The following is a 27,268-nucleotide window of genomic DNA, read 5'->3' as shown; positions in this document are numbered from 1 at the left end:
CCCGCGCGGGGCTGCTAGGCCGGGCCGAGGCGCCGAGCGGGGCGCGCGGCCGCTGCCTCCCGGCCGCCCAGGCTGCGTGCACCCTCAGCCTCGGCAACTAGTGGGTCCCCTGCTTTGACCTCCGCTCTCCTTTCGCCCTCCTCTCCGCTCCTCCACCTCACCCCCCGTGCCCCGCAGAAAAAGGAAAAAATAAAGAGGAAAACCCCAAATTCAAATAGGCAACCAAACAGCGAGATGTAAAATGTGCCAACAGTTGGAGCATCTGTGCCCCGTTAGTTACTGTTCTGGGATCTGTGTTTTAAAAAGTTCCCGGTGTGAATTGCATATCCAGGCCAGGAGCTGAGCCCAGCATGTCTGTTTGAAGTTAGTTAAACTAAAGCCAAAGGAAAGGGGAGTTTGTATTCAAAATATCCCTCACCGTCCTTCCTACATGAATGGCGTTGTTAGGTTTCAGAGTAATAAGCACCCCCACGTGGTTTCCCCTCCTGCTGTCCACGCAGTCTACTTTGTTTGGAATTTTTTTTTTTTTTTTTTTTTGCTATTAATTGGCAGCGTCAATGACATTAATTGAGAACAGCATATTGGTTTGAGCAAAGTGATTATCTCTTTCTGTCTCTGAAGAGGAAATGCTCCATAGGAAGTATGAAATGTTACTCATTGATTAATAAGGAAAACTAATAGAGTTAGATGTATGTACCGCCTCCCTCGGCCCCTGCCCCAGCAAAGATGTTTACTTTCCTCACAGGCTTAAGTAAATTTGAAGATGAGGGAAGTTCTTAGTTGCAAAATTTAATTATTATTACACGGGCAGTTTAATTTTTGATACAACAAAGCATTTAACCTATAGCTTATATCTAGAGAAAGCAGGGAAGTATTTAAACAAGCTATTTATTTAAAAAGTTTTAGTTGCACTATTGCTTGTTTCCTTCGTACAATAAGGACTTCAGAATGATCCAGATTGAGGAAACAATTTTGTTAATTAAGTACATACTAATTCAAAACTCTAGAAATTGCTATATAAATCCTATACCTGAGAGTAAACCACATATAATCCAGCTTTTAAAGATGTTAAGTGTGTATAGCATTTGCTGTCTGAAAACTCACAGCTAAAATGAACATTTCATATTCATGTCTTATGAAGAATTCACATATCAAATGCTTTTAGATAGAAAAATTTTATCAACATGATTATGATTACTTTTGAAATCAGATGATAATTTCTTTCCTTCCTTTCTTCCTTCCTCCTCCCTCCCTCCCTCCCTTCCTTCCTTCCTTCCTTCCTTCCTTCCTTCCTTCCTTCCTTCCTTCCTTCCTTCCTTCCTTCCTTCCTTCCCTCCCTCCCTCCCTCCTTCCTTCTGTGGGTAGTAAATGTATTTACTGGGATGGCCCCAGTAATCTCTCTGGCAGAGGCCTATTTGTGTGCCATTTTGGGAATTTCTCTGAGATAGGAATCTTGAAGATAGAATTAATTTCTAGAGGAAACTTCATAGCCTGTGCATGAGTGCGTTCTTTATCACCTGTCTCCATTTGGCATTCGAAGAAGGTAAATCAAAGTGCGTGATTTGTTATTCTGCTCCACTTGAGAGCTGAACTAAATAACACTTGGTCTGAAATTCTGATTGAAGTTGTAGGAGGATATACTGTATTTAATTTAATGCCCTTTAATAGCATCTTGTTGTTCAGCTCGGATGCTGTCATTTTAAAGGTTGAATCTGAGAAGGTTTAACCTGTAGGGAGAGGGAGGAGTAATAAGGAGGTAGGGGGCAGAAGGAACTACACAGAGGAAGGGAAGGAGTTACAAACTAAATGTTTCAAATAGTAATAACCACACACTTGGCCCGGTATCCAAACAGTTGTTTTATGCCCTGAGGGTTCACTTCATTTTTAGGGTTTTTAAATGCTGTTAACACTTTTAAGTGTAAACATTACACATGTCAGTTGTTTGGGTTTTGTAAGGAGAAATGGGAAGTCAGATGGTTTGTTCAGGAGGGGTTTGTTTTCATAGTTACTTGTGAAGTAGAGTCATTTCACCTTGATGATCACTTTGTGCCTGGAACTGGTTGGGCAGTAGTATTATTTCTTAATAATGGTTGAACACAAATAGGTACATAAAACATAACTTTCTGTGAAAATGCTTTGTTAAAGATTTTCAAGCTTTTTTTTACCTCATGGTACACATAAACTAATTAGTAAAATTCTGTGGCACATCAAAAAGCGTATTATTTTTTGCCAGTCTGACAAAAAAATAGGTATAATTTTGATTCATTCACACTGGATGGCTATTGTTGTGTTGGTTGTTGTCATCTTTTTTAATTTGACAATCAAAGGGAAAAGAGGTCAGTACCCCTTACTAAACAGGCAGGTATTGCATGTTTTAAAAATTCCTGCAGCACACTGGTTGATAATCACTGCTTGAAGTGATATTCTTTCACTTATTTAAAAAACTGTTTTCAAATCATTAATTTAATAAAGGCATTTATGGACACTATACTGCTTTTCAAATACACCAGTAATCAAAAACTTACATAGAAAAATATCTTTTGAATTGTCTTATATTTTTGAAATATCTGACCTGAGTATAAAAATGCAGTAAAATATTCATTTCCTTCTAATAATGCTTACAAAGTGAATTTTAGAAAAAGGTTTTTCTTGATAATGTCTTTGATTACTATTTTGTATTCCTTAAATTCCTCTGATTCATGTACAAGAGAAAATATATCTTTAGAGCCTAAAAAAACAAGTTGAAAACCTTGTGTATTTAAACTTGTTTGATTTTCCTTTAAACTCCAATAGGTTGCAAATTCTGTAGCACTACCACAGAGTTTTTCCACTATGTGGATGTATAACCAAGAAAATTATACTGACAGAAGTGTCAAGCATGTGATATGCCTAGGCTGGTTTGCAAACATATTTCTGTAGCACAGGGTTTTTGGTTCAAAAAGTAAAGGTGGTGGTGGAGACTTTTGGGGAGGCATTTCTTTCTACAGTGTAAGCTTAAACTCAGAGTGATAAATGATGATATACGTTGTCTAACACTTGCTTATATATAAATAGCTCTACAAGATTGCTTAAATGATAATCGAAAATATGAAATAGGATGGCCTTCATATCACAAGGCCAAGGGTCTACAAATGGAAAAACTGAAATAATGAAATATTTCCAAGGCAACAGACTGTCAACAAGAACTGTAATGCATGGGCATATCATAGAACCACCAGAGACGGTATTAGATCGTATAGCTCCAGAGCCAGGAGTTGTAATGACCGTTATTATGTAGCACCCTCCCACATTACAACATCCTTTCCTATTTCCAATTTCTAATTTATGAATCAGGAAACATATAGCTACTCCAAATCTGTAATGTGCCAATTACTAGGTTTGATTTTTTATAATGAGCAAACTTGAATTCTACATTATTTGATGCTTTTGGTAAAAAAAAAGTTACATAAGGTATTTTTAGTACCTAATGGTATCACGAGTAAAATTTTGGTCCCTGGGTCTTTACATGTTCTTGAAAATATAACTTTTATTTTTACTTAAAGTTATGTGAAAATAATTCTCGGCAATGAATTGGTCAGGATTACATTGCAGCTTAAATAGAATCTAACAATTGGAATGGCTTGATATGTTGAGTGATAGAAAGTTTGATTTTCCCCTGAAATTCTGCTACATGATGGCTGTCCCTACAATAGAGCTGTTTTATAAGGATGTCAGAATTCCCATGAGCCCCTTGGCTCTTTTGCTCTGCCCCTGAGAGTGGTCAGGAGGCCACTGGCTTGTTCAAATTGCATATATTTAAAACAGGACCTGAAGTCCAGAATTCCCTTGCTCTGTGGTGAGATTTTGTACAACAGGATAGATATGTGTATATATGTGTTTATATAGGCATATACATACAAGAGTATATATATGCATACATATGCATGTAGGTATATACATATCCATTATCCATCTATCTGGTCTGTCCAGAAAGTATCCAGCTGTGCACTATGAAAAACAGATGTTTATTGAAGAAGATACAAGAAACATTGTACATAGGACAGTGACACCTTGGTCTCCTTCAAAGTAGGCACTTTGGGAACTCACACAGTTCTCCCAGGTACCATCAGCTGCCCCATTGTATTTTCCTGTTTCTCAGTGAGAGTCTGAAATCTCTTTCCTTTCAAAGGTGATTACAGTTTTGGGAAAAGTCAGAAGTTGCAGGGCACCAAATCTGAGCTGTAGGGGGACTGAATCACTTGGATGATTTGATGTTTTGCCAAAAAACTCTGCATGTGACTTGACGTATGAGTGAGTGTGTTGTTGTGACGAAGCTGCCAATCATCAGTTGCCCATAGCTGTGGCCTCCTGAATCATCTGAATAAGTTTCTGAGGAGGAATGTTCAAGCTTAATGCCAGATTTGATACAGATTCATTAAGCTACTAGTTCAGTCATTTTGAATGCAATGGCCACACAGTACACATGCACACTCAACAGCATCTACCTCCCCCACTGACTAGTAAAGTGAAGTAATCACTGTTCATGCATGTGCATACAGATCACTCTCCTTGGCTGCCAGGTTACATTGATGTCGGGAAAACTGTTCTTGTTATATTAACAATGGTTGGACATTTTCTGGACAGACTACTACATTTGTAAAGCCTCACTTTGTGGGTGGGCGGGGGTAGGAATGTAGGCAGTGTAGCTTTCATTTAATTATTTTTTAAGATGTGGAGTTTTATATTCTGTGGGATATTTGTGGGAGATAAGTCATGAAGTTTTCTAAATCACTCCTCTGTGAACTTCTGTAAGTACCTTATTGGTAACAATGTAAACCTAATGTAAACCTTAGTCTATTTTTGTTTTCTTATTTTTCCTGTAATTCTTGTGATCCTTTTTTCTATGCAGAATGCCACTCATTAAGATTAAAGAAAATTAAGCACATATGAGAGTGTAAGGAATCCCTCCCATGTGGTGGTTACATGACGACTTATTTTACATCGTAGCATTTCATCACTTGAATTAATTTTTTATTGTTATTCTATTACAGTTGTTCCAATTTTCCCCCTTTGCCTTTCTCTGTCCAGGTCACCCCCTGCTCCCACTGGCAATTCCCACACCTTTGTCCCTGTCCATGGGTCATTCGTACATGATCTTTGACTAGTCCCTTCCCCTTCTTTCCACCATTATTCTCTTCCCCCCACTCTGGCTGCTGTCAGTCTGTTCCATGTTTCTATGTCTCTGGTTCTGTTTTTCTCATAAGTTTCTCAAAAAATTAAGAACAGAACTGCCTTCTCACTCAGCAGTTCCACTGCTGGGATTATACCCTAAGAATCCTGAAGCACCAATTCAAAAGAATTATGCACCCCTACGGTCATGGCAGTGCTATTTACAGTAGGCAAGTGCTGGAAACAACCTAAGTGCCCATCAGTAAATGAGTGGGTCAAAAAACTGGTACATTTACACAATTGAATTCTCTGTAGCAGAGAGAAAGAAGGAGCTCCTACCTTTTGCAAATAGCATGGATGGAACTGGAGAGCATTGTGCTAAGTTAAGTAAGGCAGCTGGTGAAAGACAAACACCATATGATCTCATAAGAGAAATCTAATGAACAAAATAAATTCATAAATTCATTTTAAAAAATTCTACATTGTAGCCCTGGCTGGTGTAGCTCAGTGGATTGAGCACAGGCTGTGAACCAAAGCATCGCAGGTTCGATTCCCAGTCAGGGCACATGCCTGGGTTGCAGGTGGGGGCCATGTGAGAGGCAACCACACATTGATGTTCCTCTCTCTCTCTTTCTCCCTCCCTTCTCCTCTCTAAAAAATAAATAAGTAAAATCTTTAAAAAAATTCTACATTGTCATTCTTGATGGGAGGCTCAGTTGGCCAGAGTGCTGTCCTATATACCAAAAGGATGGGTGTGGTTCGGTCTCCAGTCAGGGTGTGTTTGGGAGGCAGCCGATCATATGTTCTTTCTAACCTTGATGTTTCTCCCTCTCTCTCCCACTTCTTCTCTCTCTAAAATCAGTAAACAAGTCCTTGAGTGAGGATTTAAAAAAAAAATTCTGCATTGCCATTGGTTTAGGATCTAAGTTCAGAGGGCTTATAGACTTTCCTTAATTGTTTACAATGGATAAGGCTGAAACAGTGGAAGAGTTAGTGTTGAAATTTTTAGTTGATTAATTGATTAAATACTAATTTAAAATTTTAAATGCTACCAAAGTTGCACATAATAGGATGTATAAAACTTTAAGTATTTAAACCTGTGCTATGATTAGGTAAGAACCTCCAGGATTTATGGGAAAAGTCAGTTATGTTTGCTTTGCATTAAATGATGTTAGTCTTTTCACAGTAAGTAGTGCTCTCCCCCTTCCTCCTTGTGGGGTAGTGTAATAAACCAACTGTAACCAAATGGTAGCTTTACTGCTCTGGGCCCCATCATTGGGAGTAGGATGTTTGCACTGTTAAGTTTGATAGAACCTTACATAGTTAGAATAATTCATAGAAATATTAGAATACTACAGGGCATAAGCAGGACATGGCTTGGGAAGAGGGAAGTGATTGCTATTAAACCTGGAATGACTAGGACAAGAGTGAAAAATGCTTGAAGTTATTGTCTGTATATATTTCTAAAGCATAAGGTTTGGTGAATTAATTGGAATACTTGTGGTCTTTTGTACAAAATCATGAGGTACAGTATGAAAATCCCATAATCGCATGTCTCTAAGTGCTCGTGGCCCTTGACTGTAATTATTGATTGGTTCGTCCACTCAGCTCCTCTACTAGGGGCCATAGGTTAGTGGTGAAGAACACACCCCTGCAAGAACAGGTGCTCTGATTAGAGACTTACTCTTATGTTGGCTATGCAAAATATTAGGGAAATCCAGAAGACACCTTTTCTGAATGAGGAAGAGGTGCAAAAGTCATTGACATATAAATAAGACTATTGCTTTTGACTTGTTAGTTTAGTGTTCTGGGGGGAACAGGGATTCAGCTTGTAAAATATTGTAATTAATAACTCTGAAATGATTCATTCTTGGAGAAAAGAAGATGCTGTATAAATAAAAATTATAGCAAGTTCTGAAGACATTTGATGGGATTTCATAATAAAAGGAGATCACTTATGATAATAATAAATATATGTTGGATAGTGCTGTTTCAGGTCCTGTATTGAATACTTCACAGTAATTTTCTCACTAGTTTCCTCACTGCCCTCTGAGGGAAGTGCTACTACCCCATTTATGGATGAGAAAATAGAAGCTTTTCAGTCCCAAGGAAGGTGGTAGAGTTAGAAATTGAATTCAGGCTTGTTTGGGTAGAAATGTATCTAAACAGCAATATGGAGAGGTCTGCATTTTTGGATTTTTAAAGTCAGGGATTTCTGAGCAGTTGCTGGAGAGAGTTCCTGTGACAGAAAGACAGTGTATACTATGGGTAGTGAACTAGATCTCTGCTTCTTGATCCTTCATCAGACGTTTGGAGAATTTCAGAAATGCAGTGTTTATAAAGTTAGAGGAAGAATTGATGTTTAAATTATTCTCACTCTGCTCTTTAATATTGCAGGAGTTTTGTGAGCAAGCTCCATAGGTGTATATACTTTAGGGCACAGTTTTTACTGATTGGTTAGAGAAGAATCAGTTTGCTGTGTGCATAAGCCTGTTCGGTCATAGCCCATGAAGCACACAGGAGCTCTTCTGCTCCCGATGCATGCCCCAGAGTGTGCCACAGTTTACCTAAAGGTTACAGGTGTGGCTTGTTTGTTTTGTGATAGTTTTGCCACTGACTGGTTAGGAACAGCCTCATGGGGCTTTCTGAATAACACGTGTTAGCGCCTGACTGTTTCTGGGTATTGGACTATTTCTGGATAAGGACTTGTACAGGCTGGCCTCTGGCCAACTTATCTGGTGTTATAATAATGACAGCAAGCATTTATATAGCACTGTGTGCCAGGTGCTTTTCTAAGAGTTTTGTATATATTAATGATGTCATTTAATTAAAGTCATAACATTAAAAATGGACCACAATGAATACATACATAATGTTATTATTTACTGCTCCTCCCTTGCCCCCACTTAATAGCATCTTGAAGAAGGGAAAGTTTCATAACATCTTTATTTTCTTTAATGCCAAGAATGATAGGGGTTAGTTTCATATGTAGCAATTTCTCGATAAAAACTTAGGAAACTTTGTAGCCTCTGATCCCCTGGCTGCTCATTGTATGCTATATTTGAGGCAGCAGGCAAGCATGTCAAATTTAGCTGAATGTTTTTGGATGTAACAGTTTCCAAATAGGTTCCTTTTTTACTTTATTTTTATTGTCAACACCATTACAGACGTCCTCATTTTCCCCATCTCTGCCTACCTCTACCCAGCCCCACCCCTCATCCCTCTGGCCATCACCACACAGTAGTCTGTGTCTATGAGTTATGCATATATGTTCTTTAGTATAGTAGGAATTTCAGAGCTTGAAAGGACTAGATAGACAGTACTTGAATATCTGTGGTTGGACGAGCTGATTATTTTGCTTTTGTATCTTAATTGAATATTCACTTTTATATTCAGATTTTTTTGTTTACTTAAAGAATAGGTTGCCTTAGCCAAAGGTGGGTAGGAATGAGGGTGGGAGGTAAGGGTGGGTGGGGCGGGTGGAAGAAAGTGGTGGTGGGGAAAATGGAGACAATTGTACTTGAATAACAATAAAAATTGGCAAAACAAAAAAAAAACAAAAATTGAAAAAAATGTTGAAAAGAGCTCATTTAGAGACAGACGATCTGCTAAGATATTGAAAGTAAAAAGCAACAGTCAATAGAAAGTGTAAGTGAAAAATAGTCTACAAAATTTAAAACAGCATTCAGATAATCTTAAAAGAAATTACATGTGATTATTTTATTTTTATTGGTATGCTGATGCAGAATTAAAGAATTAAAGGGCTCTGACTTGGGTACTTAGGTTATAATTGAACAAATCTCTATCACATATTTTGGAAAGTAGTACAACATAGCATTTTAAGGCCACTTTATGGAATCATAGGTCATTTTAGTAATATCTCATAACTACTGGTAGTCTGGGGCTTTTTTATTTGTAAGATTTATAAAAAGAATTTTATATGAAGAAGAACTTAATATTGGGTCTAGGGCCATCTTTATATGACTATAACTGAAATTAATACCTTCTTTCTTCTCCCACCCCCAATCTATAAATTTTCCTTCTTGCAGAAAAGGATACTGGTTCTAAACTTCATTCAGAATAATTTTACTTAGAAAGATTTCAATATTTTGGTAGGGGCAAATGGAAATGTTCAAACTTTGTAAAATCTACTTTTGTCCTAGAAAATGGAGACATCAGTGAATAAGGATATTTTAGTAACTAATATGTATTGTATTGATTGATGGAATATTTTTTCCTACAAAAATATCTACTTTTTGTAGGAATCTGTTTCTGAAAAACATATACATTCTATTCATTCATATGAATGAGTGATTTTTTACTGCCACAATACCTGTATATGGTATACACACGGTTTATAAACAAGCCACATATATATTGAGATTTACAGCTTATATACAACATTATATAAACCAGATACACTATGTTTGTATATATATACTTAAAATGGGAAAATGTTACAAAAATGTCTTGGCCATATTATAAATGTCTTACTTTAGATCGAGTTAAATTTAAATATATGCTCTGGATTGGTGACTTTTTGTTTTCCTAATGCTGTAAGGAAAAGTAGGCTCATCATTTTTTTTTGCACATTTTTATTGTTCTGTGTAAATGTAATTTGTTAATCCTGTGAAATTTGTCATAGATAAATTTGCTTGGATTATCTTGTCACCACCGTATCTGCATTCTTTTGTTCATTGCTTATTCATAATTTAACAGTCTGGCAGTGAGCCTTTTTGGGATGCTCACAAAAGATATATGACCTCTACCAGCTGCTACTATAACCTGCAGAATGCACAGCAAGACATTAGAAATGTGAGGATTCCTCTACTGATTAAAGTGCTCTTCATTTGAACAGTCTGTTCCTAAGAATCTCAGGAATCTTTGCTACCAGCAGTTTTGATTTTTTTTTCTAACAGAATTAGTTCTAACAATTGAATCTTCACTTGATATGAATTTTTCAGATTATCTAAAGGAAGTTAATTCCTTGAATGCTGTTTCTTCTTTATAGCTAAATACTCAAGTTTTTTAAATTTGGGCGTGTTAAAGTTACCCAGAAATGTTTTTCTGGTGGGGGGAAGGAAGAATGGAGAGTGGAGAAATGATCCCATCCTAATATTAGAGGAAGTGGTTGGTTTAATTGTACTTGAATCAAAGCACTTTAAAGTTTATACTCTAAATACCAGAAATTATGTAATATGTGGCATATATTAAAAATAGGATGTTACCTGAAGTGTAACCACATCTTTAAGATTTCATTATTCTGAATTAGTTTAGCATATGAACTTATTCTCATTTCTTCTCTCTCCCCCCCGCTTCCCCCCACCCCCTTCAATCAGCAGATCGGTTTATGAGTAATGGCTAGTTTTTGCCTCTCTCTCTGTGCAGGCGTATGATTGCGGTTCAGAATAATTCATTGCTAATCCATGCAGTATTGGTTCATCGCCATTACTCTGTTCTGCGATTAGAGCCTCAGGCCTGCTGCCTCCCTTTACGCCTGGATTTCCTTTAACTGCAACCCTTGTTTTAATATAGTTCTGGAGTCACCCCTCTCCTACTAGCCTCCCTCCATTCCTCACATATATCGATTGCAGTAGATTAATATTTATTTGAAGCTATTTTTCAGACTTTGTGAAAAATATGACCCTTCACCTAAAGGGAGGGGGCGAGGGAAGACAAGGGACTCAGGTGTGCACCTCTGTTTACAGGCCAAAGCTATGGCATTTCCCACCTTCACTCTGTGTTATGGTCAAGGTTTGTTCTTTATACACAAATCAGGTGGTTTAATTTCCTTTTAGACAGGCCAAGCTACACTGTTAACAGTTGAACTCTTGTTTATAACAGTTCTAAAATGGCTTTCTGTGTTTCCCAAGCACACACTGCAGTCCGTGCAACCACCATGATGCACATGGATCAGCTGCATTGAATATTTCCAGACAGGGACACAAAGCTATCATCTTCCTTAACATCAGAATTTGCCAATTTTACTGGGAGGTCATCTAACAGATTTTTAAAAGACTTCGTTGCAGGTCTCAGTAGTCCTGTGTTCCTTTTAATAATTACTTTCGTCTCATTGTAGCCGTGTGTTGGAAAGTGTAGGTCAATGAGGATGATTGCATTCAGAATTTCATGATCTGTGTAGTGGAACAAATTGAAAGCAAAGCCTGTATCAATCACTGTGAAGGGAGGGTTAATTGTTACCGCTTCTCAAGTCTCTGGACAGATAAACCAGTAATGAAATACTTATTGCTCTGATATGTGAGTGCTAAAGGATGAAACAATGGAAACAGAAGCAGTCTTCAGAGGTAACCAAAAAGGTAAAGAAAAAAAATAAACTGGGTGAAAGTAGGGAACTGTGTACTGCATTAAGTCTCTTACAAGTACTATTGTTTTTAGCCTCTTACCCATCTTTTTCTGGCAGGCTAGGGCAGTACCATACATCAGGTGGCTACAGCCAAATAAGAATATAAATGGGAAACTCTCTTTCTGTTAAAAAATAATCTATAAAACATATGGCCCTATGCTTTATGTGAACTCTGTATATTTTATAAAATAGTGTTTGAGTTACTATTTAAGGTTTTCTCTTTCAAAAGACTAGTTTTATGACCTATGTTAAATAATTATAAATGTACAAATGGCTTAAATTCCAGAATGCTTGAAAGGATTGTTTTGTTCTCTTTGAAGAGATTTTGGAATTGTTGATCCACTGGAGACCAAACATAGAGGAAATTGTGAAATATGTAGAGAAATAATAATGATGATGATAATAATATTAATAATAAATAAGAATTAGTGTTGCAAAGAAATCATGAGATCAGAGTAAACACATTTTACCATTTCTGCCATATGAACTTAACACTTAAACATCTGTTAGTTACTTATATGTTGAAATATATGCAAAAATATTTAGCCAAATTGAAGTCTTAGGCCCATGACAATCATCTCAACACAGTGGGTAGTTCTGAAAATTAATGAGAATGATAATACTGTAAAGACTGTTCCAGAGTTTGCCCAAATTCATTATCTAAGACTCTTGTTAAGAACATCTCAAAGAATTTTAACCAGGAAAATATATTAATGGTTCAAAAGCATTTTCAAAACCCTGAATTATGAAAGTATAATGGAATTATATATGCAAGAGTTAGAGTTAGTAATACAGATAGTGGAAGACATTATGGAGGCATATTTTTCCATAACCTATGCTGCTCTTGCATGTGGTTTCATCCATAGGGTTTAATCACACAGATCATTTTTTTTTTGTATTTAGGGTAAGAAAATCAAGATCATTTAAAAACACAGTGGGTTCCTTTTCATTAATGGGGGAAGCTTACACCTATAAAAAGTTAGGTATGCCTTTTTATAGTCATTTCAGGTTTGATGCAAACCACCACCAACAAGATAGAACATTCTTAGCAAAAATGAAAGAACTGTTTCACCTTCTGTTCCACATCTTTATGTTTGTCTCCAGAATGTCAAAAATTTCCCAAGGCCTGTTTCTCTGCAGTATTGGTGTGGCTGCATAGCAGTGTAAACCAGCGGTTGGGCATAGCCTTTTCTATGACTGTAGCACCATCCTCTACCTAGTGTGGTTTTGCATATTATAAGAGATAATGGTAATAGCAGTTCTGTAGCATCCTGGATCAGGGGATACTTAAAATGCTACTAAAATGCACTAGGGCGTAAGTCAGTAGAGAGCCCTCAAAGTCAAACTGTACCAAAGGGTGTCCGTTTTTGTGCACAACAGAGGGCAGGCAAAAAGCAAGAAGGGACCCATTGCTCAGTAATAGATGTGTTCTTAAGACAGGAGTCCATGGGTATGGAGATTGTCAGGGCAGCACATTTGGTGTATTACTGTGGGAGGTTGCTCTTCGGGTACTAGTGGAACAGCAGGTAATGGCTTAATCCTGGTCGCCAGTGTGAGTCTACCCTTATCTCTGCAGGAAGGTGTACTCTACACAGGTCCCTTCACCATTTAAGCCTGTCTCCTCATTTGTATACTATTGAATTGCTAACATTTCCTTACAGCTACAAATATTTATAACTGCAGGATGACATGCATATGTGATATAATGAACATGAAGTATATGAAGTATATTTTTTCTAATGGTATTAACATTTGCAAATATTCTCTATAACAATTAAATAAACTGAGTTTTTAGATCATATGTGATACCATATTTTTTCAGACCATAAGACGCACCTAGGTTTTAGAAGAGGAAAATAGGAAAAAAATTTTGGAGCAAAAAATGTGGTAAAATATTTAATAACATAAACAATATAATATTTCACCAAAGTAAATGTAAAGCTACATTTGGACTATAAGGTGCACCCCCATTTCCTCCCAAATTTGGGGGAAAAGTGTGTTTTATAGTCTGAAAATACGGTACTTGTCATGCAGCTATCAATAAAGTAGAGACTATTTAAATATTTTTCCTTTATGAAACATCTTTGGAAGGAGACCTCTTATTGCAAGAATGTCCAGACGGACATTGCAGTGGAAGAAATAGGCTGGATTAAGTTATTTTTAAAGTGACATATTATGCACATGACTCAATGTAGCACTAAAGAAAACACCAAAAGTGTTTAGCAATAAATACATTTGTTGGTTAAATTCAATCAAGACTGTAGAAGAACTCTGGAAATATTTGAAAATATGATGATGTACCATAAAGAAGGAAGTTAACAATGTAATATTGATGGACAGGAGAGAGTTTAGGGGAATAACTAATTTCTGAAAAAATCATGTGTTCCTAAAACATTTATAAAGGAATAAATTTGTGCAGTGAGATATTTGCCCATACAACAATTTTTTTCAACTTTGTTTTCCAGAGGAGCTTTCCTGTACCTCCCCTGACTTACTACAAGTAAGGTGAACTGATTCAGTGCTTGTATTGTAGACAGAATTAAATATTTATAACTGGTTAAGATTCCTTGCTTCTAATAAATTAATGACTTTTAAAATAGATGTATCATTTAATCATTTATTATCATTTAGTCATTGTTTTAGGATATTTACAATTAACAATATAACAGATAATGCAAGTATATTATTATGAGGTAATTGACTTTTTTGCTTAATTTCTACATATGTAGATTACTTATGTCTATATTCCATATATTATTTGTAGATTAGAAGTATTTTATCCCCTAAACCTCTATTTTATGCTTAATTATCGGTGACAGTTTAACACTACCGATACATATATTTTTCCATGAAAAGCTCTGTTCCTCAAAACAGCAATTTCCCATTTTTCTGTTATGAAACCACTTAGGAAAAAATTAAAAAACATAGTATAGTGGACCTTTGTAACTCCTTTTTTTTCCTTGTCACTCATCAAAACCCTATTTTCTCAAAGCTAATTTTGGCTGGGTGTTCGGAGATAATCTGATCAGAACAATTTATAGTTATGAGAGAAGTTTATGTTCATTTTTTAAAAGGAGCCAATAATAACAAACCAAATTTCAGTTAATAGAACATGGAGAATCTTCAGGGTGCTTGGCTCTCTCTTCATGTCAAGCATATATACTGCTTCCCAAGAGATACATTAGCCAGTGCTTTGAAATAACTCTGCTGAAAATTTAACACTTATAGTGACATTGTTTTAGAAATATGCTAATTTCCCCACATTGTTGTATAAAATGGGTAAACAACATCAGCTGCATTAAATCCATGTGTTGTTGTACACATCATCATGGGAAACCATTTTTTTCTATCTAGGTAGAAGTCTCTCATTGTGGTGAAGAGCTACCATCAAGTGAAGAAATTTAGAATTGGGTGGTGGGTTCTGACATCAAGTTTGGATGTTTCTACTCAGGACTGAAATAGAGTTTAAATGTAGATGGCTATAGCATTTTTTCTAGAAAGGAATCCACAGCAGATATGCAGACTTTGGTTGAATCAAAATACAGTAGACTTCAGTCTGGCCCCTTTTCCACTTCTGCATTTGGGTTCATTTACCAGGTTGTGTTCCAAGGGCAGACATTACCAACTAGCTCCATTTTGCTGTTATTTGTCTGCAGTATCTGTTCCATACATGGAGTGTGGCCTCTTTTGACTTAAACAGGGATTTTTAACCATGGTCCATAATTGCTATAGCAGTCAGTAAATGGGCTTCAGAGGATCCAAGAATCTCTTGAGGTGGCATATTCATACATTTTTTTTCAGTTATTCAAGGGGGTGTATAGTCCCCAAAAATCTGTGTCAAGAATTGTGAAGAGTCTGACATTTTACCCTACTTGCAAGCTGGTAAGTTAGCCTGCCACAGTTTAATGGATGCTGGTAGAGGATTCAAAACCCTTGGAACAGAGATGAAGAAGTTTCATACAGTCCTGACCAGTGTGTCTCAGTTGGTTGGGTGTCGTCTCACAAAGTGAAAGGTCACTGGTTTGATCTCAGTCAGGGCACATGCCTGGGTTGTGGGTTTGGTCCCCATTCTGGGCACGTGTGAGAGGCAACTGATTGATGTTGCCTCTTTCACATTGATGTTTTTATCCCTCTCTTTCTCCCTCCCTTCCCCTCTCTCTAAAAATAAATAAAATAACCCTTTTTAAAAAAAAGTTTAATAAGCATTAGCAGTAGCCAGAGCATCAGCATTTAAGGCAGTTCTCTGAGCCCCAGTCCCTGCAGGTGATGCAGAGAGGGCCAGATAGCACCTCTGTATGTGGGTTCTGTACAAAAGGAACATGAGCTTAGGGAACCCGCATCTTTTAGAATGGGCAGTAATTATGTCTTCCCTTTCCTCGGGATGGATGAACACTAGCTCTATCCTCCAAGGCTATTCTCTTTACAAACAAACTTGAATATATAGTTTAGAACAAAGGGCAGTTAGTGACTTGCATTGAAGATGTGCAGAAATACAAGAGACTCATGGACACTTGTCTCAATAGTCTGAACCAGTGTTGTGGAGATTATTATAAAAGCAATGAGAGGATCCAGTGGTGCAATAGTCCTATAGTTTAGAGCTTCTTTCAGCTTCATGCAACAGAAAGTCAACTATTGAAAGAGAAAATAACAAAGATTTTGAATATGTAATTTTTCCATAATTGTGTATGATGCAGATACATAGTTTTAGCTAACTCGGTAGTGGGTGAGTCCTTGCAATGTTAATATATTCACATTCTCATGACATATGTTTTATCACAATAGATGTTTGTCTTATTTTATAAGCATGTTCTCTTCCTGGTTTGCTCTATTTATCCATAAATTTTGACTTGAAAGTTCACTTTGTGTCTTTGAGTATGTGCATAACTCTGTCAGTTAATTCTGTCAATATCTCCATTTTCTAGATAAAGCCACAATGAGTAGAGATTTGAAATAGGGCTCAAGCCTCAGTCTCTATTGTCTGATATGAAACAGGACACACTTTTATTATGTCAGCTTCCTTTTGATTCTGTAGATTTCTTTCCTTTTTTCTTTTAATTGCATAACATTTATTTTAAATCATTTAAAAAACTTTTCAGTTATAGTTGATGTACATTATTTTAGTTTCAGGTATACAGCCCAGTGATTAGACATTCCATAAATCTTATACCCACCTGATACCATGCATAGTTATTAGAATGTTATTGATTATATTCTCTATGCTGTACCTTATATCCCCATGACTATTCTGTAATAAACAATTGTACTTCTTAATCCTTTCACCTTTTCACCCATTCCCCCCAAGACCCCTCCTAACTGGCAATCATCAAAATGTTCTCTGTATCTATAAATATGTTCTGCTTGTTCAGTTATCTTTTAGATTCAATTGTTGATAGATATGTATTTATTGTCATTTTATTGTTCATGTTTTTTATCTTTTTTTTGTTCTTAAAGAAGAGCCTTTAACATTTTACATAATACTAGTTTGGTGGTGATCAACTCCTTTAGCTTTTTCTTGTTTGAGAAGCTCTTTATCTTTGATTCTAAATGGTAGCTTTTCTGGGTAGACTAATCTTGGTTGTAGGTCCTTGCTTTTCATCACTTAGAATATTTCTTGCCAATCTTTTCTGGCCTTCAGAGTTTCTGTTGAGAAGTAGGCTGACAGTCTTATAGTTACCTAACTGCTTTTAAGATTGTCCTTGTCTTTAATCTTTGGCATTTCAATAATGCTGTATCGTGGTGTGCACCTCTTTGGGTTCATCCTGTTTGACTCTGTGCTTCCTGGATTTGTATGTCTATTTCCTTCACCAGATTAGGAAAGTTTCCTGTCATTATTTTTGTCAAATAGGTTTTCAATTTCTTGCTCCCTCTCTTCTCCTTCCAGCACAGCCATGATGCGAATATTAGTGTGCCTGAAGTTGCCCCTGAGGTGATAGATTTATTTTCTATTTCATTCTTTCTTCTGGGCCTTCTCCATTTTCTCACATTACCTTTATGCATCATAATGTTTTTCCCTTTCCTGTACTCTGCTCCTCACCCCACATGAACCCAGCTGATGCTATAAGTTCTATCATATATTATACCTTTTACTATGTTTCATGGACTTATAGAGTCTTTCTGCATCCCCAAATTATACTAAATTATCACTTTTCTTACCCTCTGATTTCATAATAATTATCTCTATAAAACCAACAATTCTGATTACAACATAAATAGGTCAACCTAAAGTTTGCAGCTCACACCTACCATTATACTGTTATTACATTAAAAATCATTGTGAGGAGATAATGATCCTGTTTAGCAGGTTGTAATATGTAGTTCTACTTCCTACATAGTTTTTATAATATTTACTTGTGAATAGATATGCATTTTGTCAGTTATGGTGGCATGGATTGTAATAAATTTCTATCTTTTGCATAGCATTGTACTTTTGTGCATATCATAATTTGTTGATGTAGCTTACTTAAAAGTCTTGGTTAAAATAACCCATGAAACCCATGGCTTCTGATCAGTTCAGATCCAATTATGATTAGGCATTCACCACCAATCAATGCCCAATGACTTGGTACTTTGTTTTCTCCTTTTCCAGTCTTTTAGCCCAATTTTTATTCCAATAAGATTTAACAATACCATACTAATGTAATGTAATACAAATTAATTATCAAAACATAGTTTAGTAACCAATAAGACCAATTAGACCCAAATATTCCCTATTGTGTACATTTTAAAATTATTCTCTGTAATGGGGATATTTACATAAATGTCAATCAGATATCTGGAGATCAGGCTAAAATATCAAACTAGAACATGGTTTTGAGGAGGTAGTTGTCTGTCTGTTGAAAAGCAGATCATAGTTCACCATCAGAATCTATCATTAAAATTCTAAATATTTATAACCAGTATAAAGAATACTAACTATAATATGAGTGACGAAGAAATAAATTATAATTTTTTCAGTACTTGTCTTTCTACATAGATCATGACTTCTTTAGAAGGGAGGAGATCAGTTTCCTCCACTTTGCCTGCTCAGTGGTGAACACATTCTTAGAAAAGAGTTAGTGAACCAAGAAATGAATGAATTCCAGTCCTAAGTATGTCCATTATATATTTATGTTTCATACCATGAATTTCCTATATCCATCTAAAACCTACAACCACCTTTTTCATACCCCAGGAAAAATAAGCATCTTGTAATTGTAAATATTTTACCAGTGTTTAGAAATTTCTAGTGTATTCTGGGTTTCAAAGCCGAACTATTTATGTTGTTTTTTTTTTAATTCCCTGAAGATTGTATTCCTGTGACTCTATAGAGAATAATTTTAGATTCAAGATGTGTCACAGCTCTCTATTAAAGAAGGAACCAAGAAAATCAATCAGAACCAAATATACCATTGATAGTTTCTTTACCTGCAAATGGTACCACCAAATAGATGAATTCTAGAACAATGGAACATTTCCAATTAGAATTATATTTAACTAACGTTACAGTCAGTTGTAGTTCCATACAATTTAAATTCCATTAATTCTATATTCCACAAAATTGTACCTATAATAATTTAAGTTGATTAGACCAAACTAAAAAAAAATCAAACATGTAAAGCAGAACAGGTTACAAAGAGACCTGACGTGTTTCTAGGGATCTCTCCTCTGGTAGCCAGTGCAGCCATCACATGGCCTTGTGTACACAGTCTCTACCTCAAAAAATCTGCACAGGGAATTTCATGTAAGACTACCATCAATACTATGATTAATTTAGCTCTTCACCATGATTGGTTAATAGTGGTGACCATTGTTACTTTTATACAAACTAGCAGAGGGATAAAACTCAATAAAGTTGCTTGAACTTAATATATATAAAGAAATGAAATAACTAATGACTCCAGGAAAGAGTGGACCAGTATTGCAAATACACTCATTGCTTTCTCTCTGTACTATGAACACGGCTCACTTTCCACAAAGTGTATTCTCTTTAGTCGCTGCACTTTGGCTTCAATGCATATTAGCCGCATTCAGATGTATTGATACCTGTCTTGAACAATTTAGGAATAAAATTTAACTTCAAATTTATTAATATACAGGCAAGGAAACACATCCAATTCTCTGAAACCACATAACATCTGAAATGTTGATGTACATAACTATGTACACACACACACACACACACCCTTAGCAAAGAGAAACAGAGCTCTGTACCTTATAACACAGTTAGACATTCTGTTCAGTGTTAATAATGAAAACCAATCCAATGGACAAAAGGTTTCTATTTGCCCAGTTGAAACATGGAGTTCCAGAAACAAATATAACCACACATGCCTATTTGGTGTGGTGCCTTAGCGTGATGATGACTTTATTTATTTTGTCCAGATCCACTCTGGCTTTCCAGTCCCAGAAGAAAGTGATCTTTTGCATCCAATACCTATTTAGGAAGAATGCTCTATTTCTGAAAAAACAGACCATCTCCGGACTGTGTTTTCTTATTTGGAAAATCTGAACAACTATATATGTGTTACAGTTTCAATACTGTCTTCACAGTTACTGCTTATTGTGTCAGACACAGTGATAGTGAAGTTCTCTATAACACATTATCTTAACTTTCTAAACATTAGAATTTGTTAATTTGTAACTCATGTTTGATATCTTTAAGTGTTGCTGATTGTAAACATTTATATTCTATTCTAGGTATTTATATTGTATTTCTATTTTCTTTTTTAAAAAAAGATTTTTAATTTATTTTTATTTTTAGGGAGAGGGGAAGGGAAGGAGAAAGAGATGGAGAGAAACATCAATGTGTGGTTGCCTCTTGTGTGCCCCCTACTGAGGACCTGGCCTGCAACTGAATCATATGCCCTGACTGGGAATTGAACCTGCACCCCTTTGATTCACAAGCTGGCACTCAATCCACTGAGCCACACCAGCTAGGGCTGTGTTTTCTCTTAAAAAATTTGAAAACTTCAAAAATTTTAGTTTTGTCTAACTGAGTCACTGTCTTATCATTTGGACTGACATCTACCTCTCAATTTGGGGAGAATGCACTTCTTAATCCCAAACATGGTGGTAAGATCACAGGAAGCATTATAGGCTTACAGAAGTTCTCGTTTTCTCTGAGTTTTGTAAGTTAGGACATTTTATAGCCTAAATGTAGAAACTCTAGCTTTTGAATCATTGCAGTTACATTTGCTGTTCCTCAGCCCAACTCAGTACAGGAAAGCTTCCATTTAGGTTTCACATTTTGACCCCCTCCTCTGCTATGTTCCTTTATCTCAGACTCACTCAGCATTTCCCTATATACATATGAGTATAATTCATCAGTTCCCTTAAAGTTGGGGGTTTCCATTTTGAAGTGCCACCTAATGGGTTGTTTGTCTTTTTGAAAAAATGTGTGACCCTTATTCTCTGCTTGGTTTTTTATTTCTTATTATCTTGCACATTCTTTAAATAGAAATTCTCTTTCCTGAAAATAACCCAAAGCTTCCAGAAGTGTTAATAGCCTCTCCCTGACCCCATGAACCTATCAGTATCTTCAGTTTTTCTTAGCCAACAACATTCAGCTTCCTTGTCTACTTCCAAACCCAAGGTGACCTGCTGCTACCAAGAGACACTTTCAGTCTTTCTCTGCATAATCTCTTGGCAGCATTTGACACTATTGATCACTCCTTTTTGAGACACTCTGTTCCCTTGACTCTGTGTGCCATGCTTTTCTGGTCTTCCTCCCAGCTCTCTGTTCGTTGTTCAGCATTCTGGCCTGGTTTGCTATTCATCTCCTTCTCAATTCCCTACAGGAATCTGCTATCCATTCCTGTTACTTTATAAAAGGAAATAGTAAAGATGCTGACAACACCACAATTGTTCATAGAGACCTCTCCTATCTCTAAAGCCATATACACAGCTGTGTGTTGGTCACAGCCATTTAGATGTCCCTTGAGCACCTCAACTCAAAGGGACTCAAAACTTAACTGTACAGTGCTTCGCACATAATATGTGCTCATTATATTGTATGTCAAATGAGTGAGAGGTAAATAAGTAAATACCCGGGCAGGGAATGTCACCTCAGCACAGGGTCACGCCAACATGTTGATGATGATACTGTTATCTTTTTCTGCCTAACTACTGATGCATACACTCTTGTCTGCCTTGAGCTTTGAAATTTGTCTGATCTTTTTTTCTCTTTCAACTTTCTGATTTCTAGACACACTACTTATTTCAACTTATTCTTGAACTTCTTTATTTGTGCCTTGATGTTTTTGTTCCTAAATTTTACTTTGCTTTGTATGCCCCATAAAACCACAAATCCTTTATTTCTAGACCTGACTTGCTCTAGACAGGGGATGTCTGGTGTTTAGTAGGGCTGTGTGTGTATGTATGTTCACGCACTTTAATTGTAGTTCAAACAAAGACTCCAAAGATGAATAATGGCCTTGAGTCTAGTGAGGTTGGGCAAATGAAATGAGCTAACCCTTCAGAAAACCGTGTTTACATTTACATGAGTAAATGCTTCATGTACTTTGATTCTATTGTCATTTTGCTATTTTTAGACTTTTTTCTTTCACAAAATCTGCCATTTGCATGAATTGTATTCAAATTTCTGGTAGAAAAACTTAATTATGGCTGTGATGGTAAAGGAGTCAACCCATTCCATAAAGGCCCCATGAATATGTACACAGTGCTGGTTTTAGAAGTGTTGAACACACAGCATCACCACGTCTTATTGAAATTCCTGAGTATTTTCAGGTTTACAGAGGAGGAAACCCTATTTTCCAAATTCATCGAGTGGTGAGCATCGATGAATGCAGTGCTATTATCTATAGTTTTCCTCAGCTTCAGTAAGCTCCACAAAGAAGGGACATACTGACTAAAGTAAAGACAGGTATCTTGTGTAAACTAGCAGAACATTTTAGGAGCACTATATCCAGGACACGTCATATGTCATGTGTCATGTGAGTTTCCATTTATGGTTTTTTTTGTGTGTGTGAACAATGACTAATTGTGAATTAGGCAGATTCTGTAACTCTTCCTGTCCTTCTAAGCATGTATCATGCAGCTTTGGAAAGAAAGAGGATATTTTGGTTATAGGATAGTCATCGAACACATGGAAGAACTTTAAAAGGGATATTGTCCAAGAGGATTGTCTTACTTTTGTCTTTTCTTTGTATTTATATAGTTTTTTTATTGACTTAAATATTCTTTACAATGATTATCAAACTCCTGTAATGATGTTGTAGGAGAAACAGGAAAGTCGGTATTTATTATAGAAGCCTTGACTTATTATATGTTTATATCTTTGAACATTTCTTGGAACAGAAGAAAAGTACGAGTACAATCCTACATTAATATAAAGAGGATCAGTTCAAATACTACATGGATGCTAAAGAGACACACCTCTTCCTGAGCCCTAAAGGTAGTTGGCTGAGAGAGCTTCTCAGAAGAGTCACCAAGAACACCACAGTGGAATGTCCAATTATGCACTTTTTGTGGAGGGCGGAGGAGTTATTTTATATGCTATTATAATTTTTATTAATTCATAAGAATGGACTTTTCTAATTACTCTATCAGTGTAATGTAGTCATACTGTTTTTTTAAATAATATTTGGGATGTTTGGAATAAAATAAAATCTTTTCTTATCCATGTGTTTTATTCACACAACATTATGTGTTTAATGTGGATTAGAAAAAAGCAAAGGACACATGTCAAACTTAATAGTGACCATTTAATAAATAGTGGGAGATGAAAACCTCCAATGAGACAGCTCCATTTAATTGTAAGAACCCAACGCAGTGTCTTGTGTTTCAGGTGGTCATGTTTCCCCAGTGTACGTGTTTGACTGTGTTCGCCAACCTCTGGAAGTATTTAGAGAAATGTTTGTGCTACTTAATTCCCCACGTAAATGGTAATTTCATGGCAGTTCTTGAAATAAACATTTCTAAATTTGAAAATATTTTGTGACTATTTTCATTACAGAAACAAAGATTTAAAACTCAAAGTAATATTTTACTAGTAATTTGAAGCCTAATAACATATCTCTGAAAATGCAAATTCATATCTGATTGTAGTGCTGCCATCTTATATTGGTTCTGCTCTCTTTCACACTTAATGTGTTAACAGGTTGTGATGAATTACTCCATTTCTCAAATTGAGGACACCTCTTGGTTATTCATAGTGGGGGTATTGTCTGATATCCTATCTGGCCACAAGCTCCATTTTCATCATCACCCTCATGATGAAGGCAACACGTGTAGAACTCTTTCTGTGTCTCAGGCAGTGTGCTAAGAGCTCTCTTTATACCTGTGATAGCATTTAATTCTGACAGAAACCCTCTGAGGAAGAGCTTATGTGCCCATGTTTATAAGTGAGGAACTAAGCCTTTGTAAATCAGTTGTAGTCTTAGAAAGCTACTTTTTAGTGGTAAATAACAAGAGTGTAAACAGAGGGGCTTAGATGTTCACACGCAGAGCAGTGTGTGAGAGTCAGTTACTTCAGTGCACCGTGAGTTAAAATCTTCTGAAGTAAATAGCCAAATGCAAACATAAAATCCCTCAAGAAATTTTCAATCACTTATAGAGTCAAAAGAAGCAATCAGAAAAAAAGGAAACTTTTTTAAAAATAATGTTTTTGTATAGGGGTGTGTTGCTGTGGCATGTCCCTGAGAGACTGTGTCAGTCTGAGTCAGGGCCTTAGTGGGTGGAAGGGAGGGGCACATGGCGGCGGGGGGCGTTGTGAAGAACAACCTCCTGCCTCTAGAGAAGGGTACCAACAAATAATGAGTTGGTGGATTAATATTCATTTGAATGGAAAAATGTAAGGACTGGATTTTTACTATTTGAGTTATTAAAAATGAAATTTGAAACTACTAAGCACTATTGACTTATTTCAGACCACAAGTAATAACATCAGCGTAAAGGTAGAACTAGTGAGACCATTCAATCAGTCATTAATAATGAAAAATGTTATCTTAATAAGAATCGTTTTTGCTTCTAAATGGAACTGTTTTAAGTGAAAACATTAACAAGATAGATTAGTAATATTGTATGAAATCTAAGAATATACTAAATTTAGGAATTAGGCCACAATTTAAAAGTGCGTAGCTCCTTCTAATTCAAGGTCCATTCATCTCCTTGCTTTCTAAAAGGTATTTATTGTTTACATGGGTGCCATTGAGTGGGTTTTCTTATTGTTAGTGGTGATAGGTGACACGCCAGAAGAAAGTCTAGATAAACTTGAATGATAGCAGTGATACTTTCTGGGGCTAAAAAAGTTACTTTAAAAAATACAACTGAAAAAAAATGTAAGCAGTTCTGAATGCAAATAAGTGATGGCAATAGAGGTCTTTTCTGTTTGCTGCAGTAAGTCCCAAATTAGCTATCTTTCAGAATTTAAATACAGAGTAACATTTGATAAGAGGACATTTGCCAAGTGGAAAGAAAACAACAGATAAGGACATTAAATTGAAATAATGAGCTGCTAAAAAAGATAATGGATCAGGCTGTTCCAAAGCAATTTGGTGGGGGGCATGAGGTGGGGAGAAGAAACTTTGAAACTGGGTTCTCCAGCTTTTTCAAAGAATGGTCTCCTTTTACCTCATTGAAATGCTGGCTCTAAGGGGAGGGCCTGGGGTGGGTGTGTCTTGTACAGTTGCCACTGGGGAGGGTGTGTGGGGTCTTCACAGGAGCTTACTGACCTAGTGGCCTGCAGCTTCCAGCTCACCCATCTCCTCCTTCCTCTGGAAGAATCATTCAAGAGACAGCAGCAGTCATTAGTGCTATGATTAATGTTGAAGTTAGACTTGGACTCCCCATTTTAATACTTAAGTTAATTTCACATTTAAAATTAATATTCAGTATGCAACTAGAAATTAGTAGATGATTCAGTGAGATAGTGTATGGGAAAATGCCTTACTGATTCTCAAGTTCTCTATAAACTAACTAATATGACAATTGCGTGGCATAAAGAATCCTGGTGCTCAGTATTTAGGATTTTTGTTAATGTTGTGAAGAAAGAAAAATAGACTAGGGAGAAGCTGTGGTTTGGGAGGTCAGAGATGCCATTAATTAATAGCAGATTCAGTTTTTCAATTGTCTGTCTTCTTCGATATACCTGAAAATTATAGTCAAAGAATGATTATTTTGCTTTCACTAAAGTATAAATTCCAAAGTGGTCATACTTATAAAAATAATGCTCAAATATGGGCAAAGTGACAGATACTATCCAAAACAATATTGTTCCCAACTGGGAAATTTTCTTCGGCTCTTAGTTTTACTTTTTACTACACTAAAAAATGAAAAACATTCATTGATTTAGTGCTTGCTATATGCTAGACTCTGTGCTAAAATGTTTCATGTATTATTCATTCCTTCTTCAACTCTATGGGATAGATGTTATTGTTGCAATTTTATAAATGAGGATGCAGCAAGACAGAGAGGTTAAGTAAATTGCCTAAGGTCACACAGCTAATACATTTCATAGCCAGGATTCCAGCTCAGATCCCCGATTCCCGTTTGATGTACCATATATTCAGCAAATGTGCTGAAATCTCCCCCGCCTTTATTTTGACCATATCTTTAAGTTAAAAAAAATCCAGTTGTTACATATGTGCATATAGTATGTTGTAAATAGAAGAGAAAGTAGTGTCTTAATTAAGACATTTAAAATTCCATATGAGTAGAGGAAATTCTGACAATTTAATAGAAGCATCTGTTGTAAGTCAGGTAGTCTATTTATTGTGTCAGAGAAAGAGTTTCCATATTCTAAATGGTGTAGCTAAAGAAGCATAAAGAAATGGCAATTGTGAAAGTCTACAAAAAGCAAAATATTAAAAAAAATTCTTAATATATGCACCATATAATACATTAAATATTGTGGTTTGAACCATTGGTATCAAGAATCTAAAGATGATCCAGGTTAGTATCTTGCATATGTATTAAGCTATATTATGTCAATGAACTTACACTTGCTATATAATTATGGATTACATGTTTTCTAAATCCAATAAAAAGTTTAATGATGATACATTTTCAAGTTTTAAGTCACACCACTTTTTATCACCAATACACTTGTACAACTACAATGTTTTTACCTAAAATAGTTTCTGAGGGACAGGAATCCTGGGGTGCCGACCTGTGTGGTTCTGTCATAAGGTTGCAGTCTCATGTTGAAGCTGGAGTTTTGCTTCCAAGATGGCCTAGCCCACGTGGCTGTAAGCAGGCCTCAGTCCTCACTGGCTGTGGACTGGAAGTCTCATTTTCTCACTTTCTAGACCTCTGCACAGGCTGAGTGTCCTTACAGTGCCAGCCAGCTTACATCAGAGTGAGTGATATGTGTGTGTGTGTGTATAAGAGAGAGAGAGAGACAGACAGACAGACAGACAGACAGGAGAGACCCTGTATGGAAGCTGCAGTCTTTTAGAATGCGTCTTGGAACTGCCTTACCGTACCGTACACATTTTCCTGGTCACAGAGACCAACCCTGGAGCAGCATGGATGGGAACTGCACAAGGCTGTGAGGTGCTAGGAGGTGGGGGATTATTGTGGACCATCTTGGGGCTGGTTACCACAAATATTTCATTAGGAAAGAAAGGTACCAATAATGTTCCAAATTACCAGGAGATATTGCCCATATTGTGTCACAAGAATTATAGTTTAAAAAGTCTGGACCAGTTCTCTTTCCACATTGTATAAGCACTTCATGATTTTGTTGAGTTAAATTTGTAGGTATAGATGATATTTGTTAACCAGATTAAAAAGCCATTTTATAAAGGAGCTATTATA

General features: G+C 36.3%; 1 protein-coding gene across 5 annotated transcripts in view; it reads left to right on the top strand.

The window, feature by feature from the left end:
• NPAS3 (neuronal PAS domain protein 3) overlaps positions 1 to 27,268 on the top strand; it is an 854,510-nt gene that overhangs the window by 4,986 nt on the left and 822,256 nt on the right. The window lies entirely within an intron of this gene.

This window comes from Phyllostomus discolor, chromosome 1, assembly GCF_004126475.2.
Source record: "Phyllostomus discolor isolate MPI-MPIP mPhyDis1 chromosome 1, mPhyDis1.pri.v3, whole genome shotgun sequence".
Classification (NCBI taxonomy): Eukaryota; Metazoa; Chordata; class Mammalia; order Chiroptera; family Phyllostomidae; genus Phyllostomus; species Phyllostomus discolor.
This window is presented reverse-complemented; position numbering and strand designations above follow the sequence as displayed.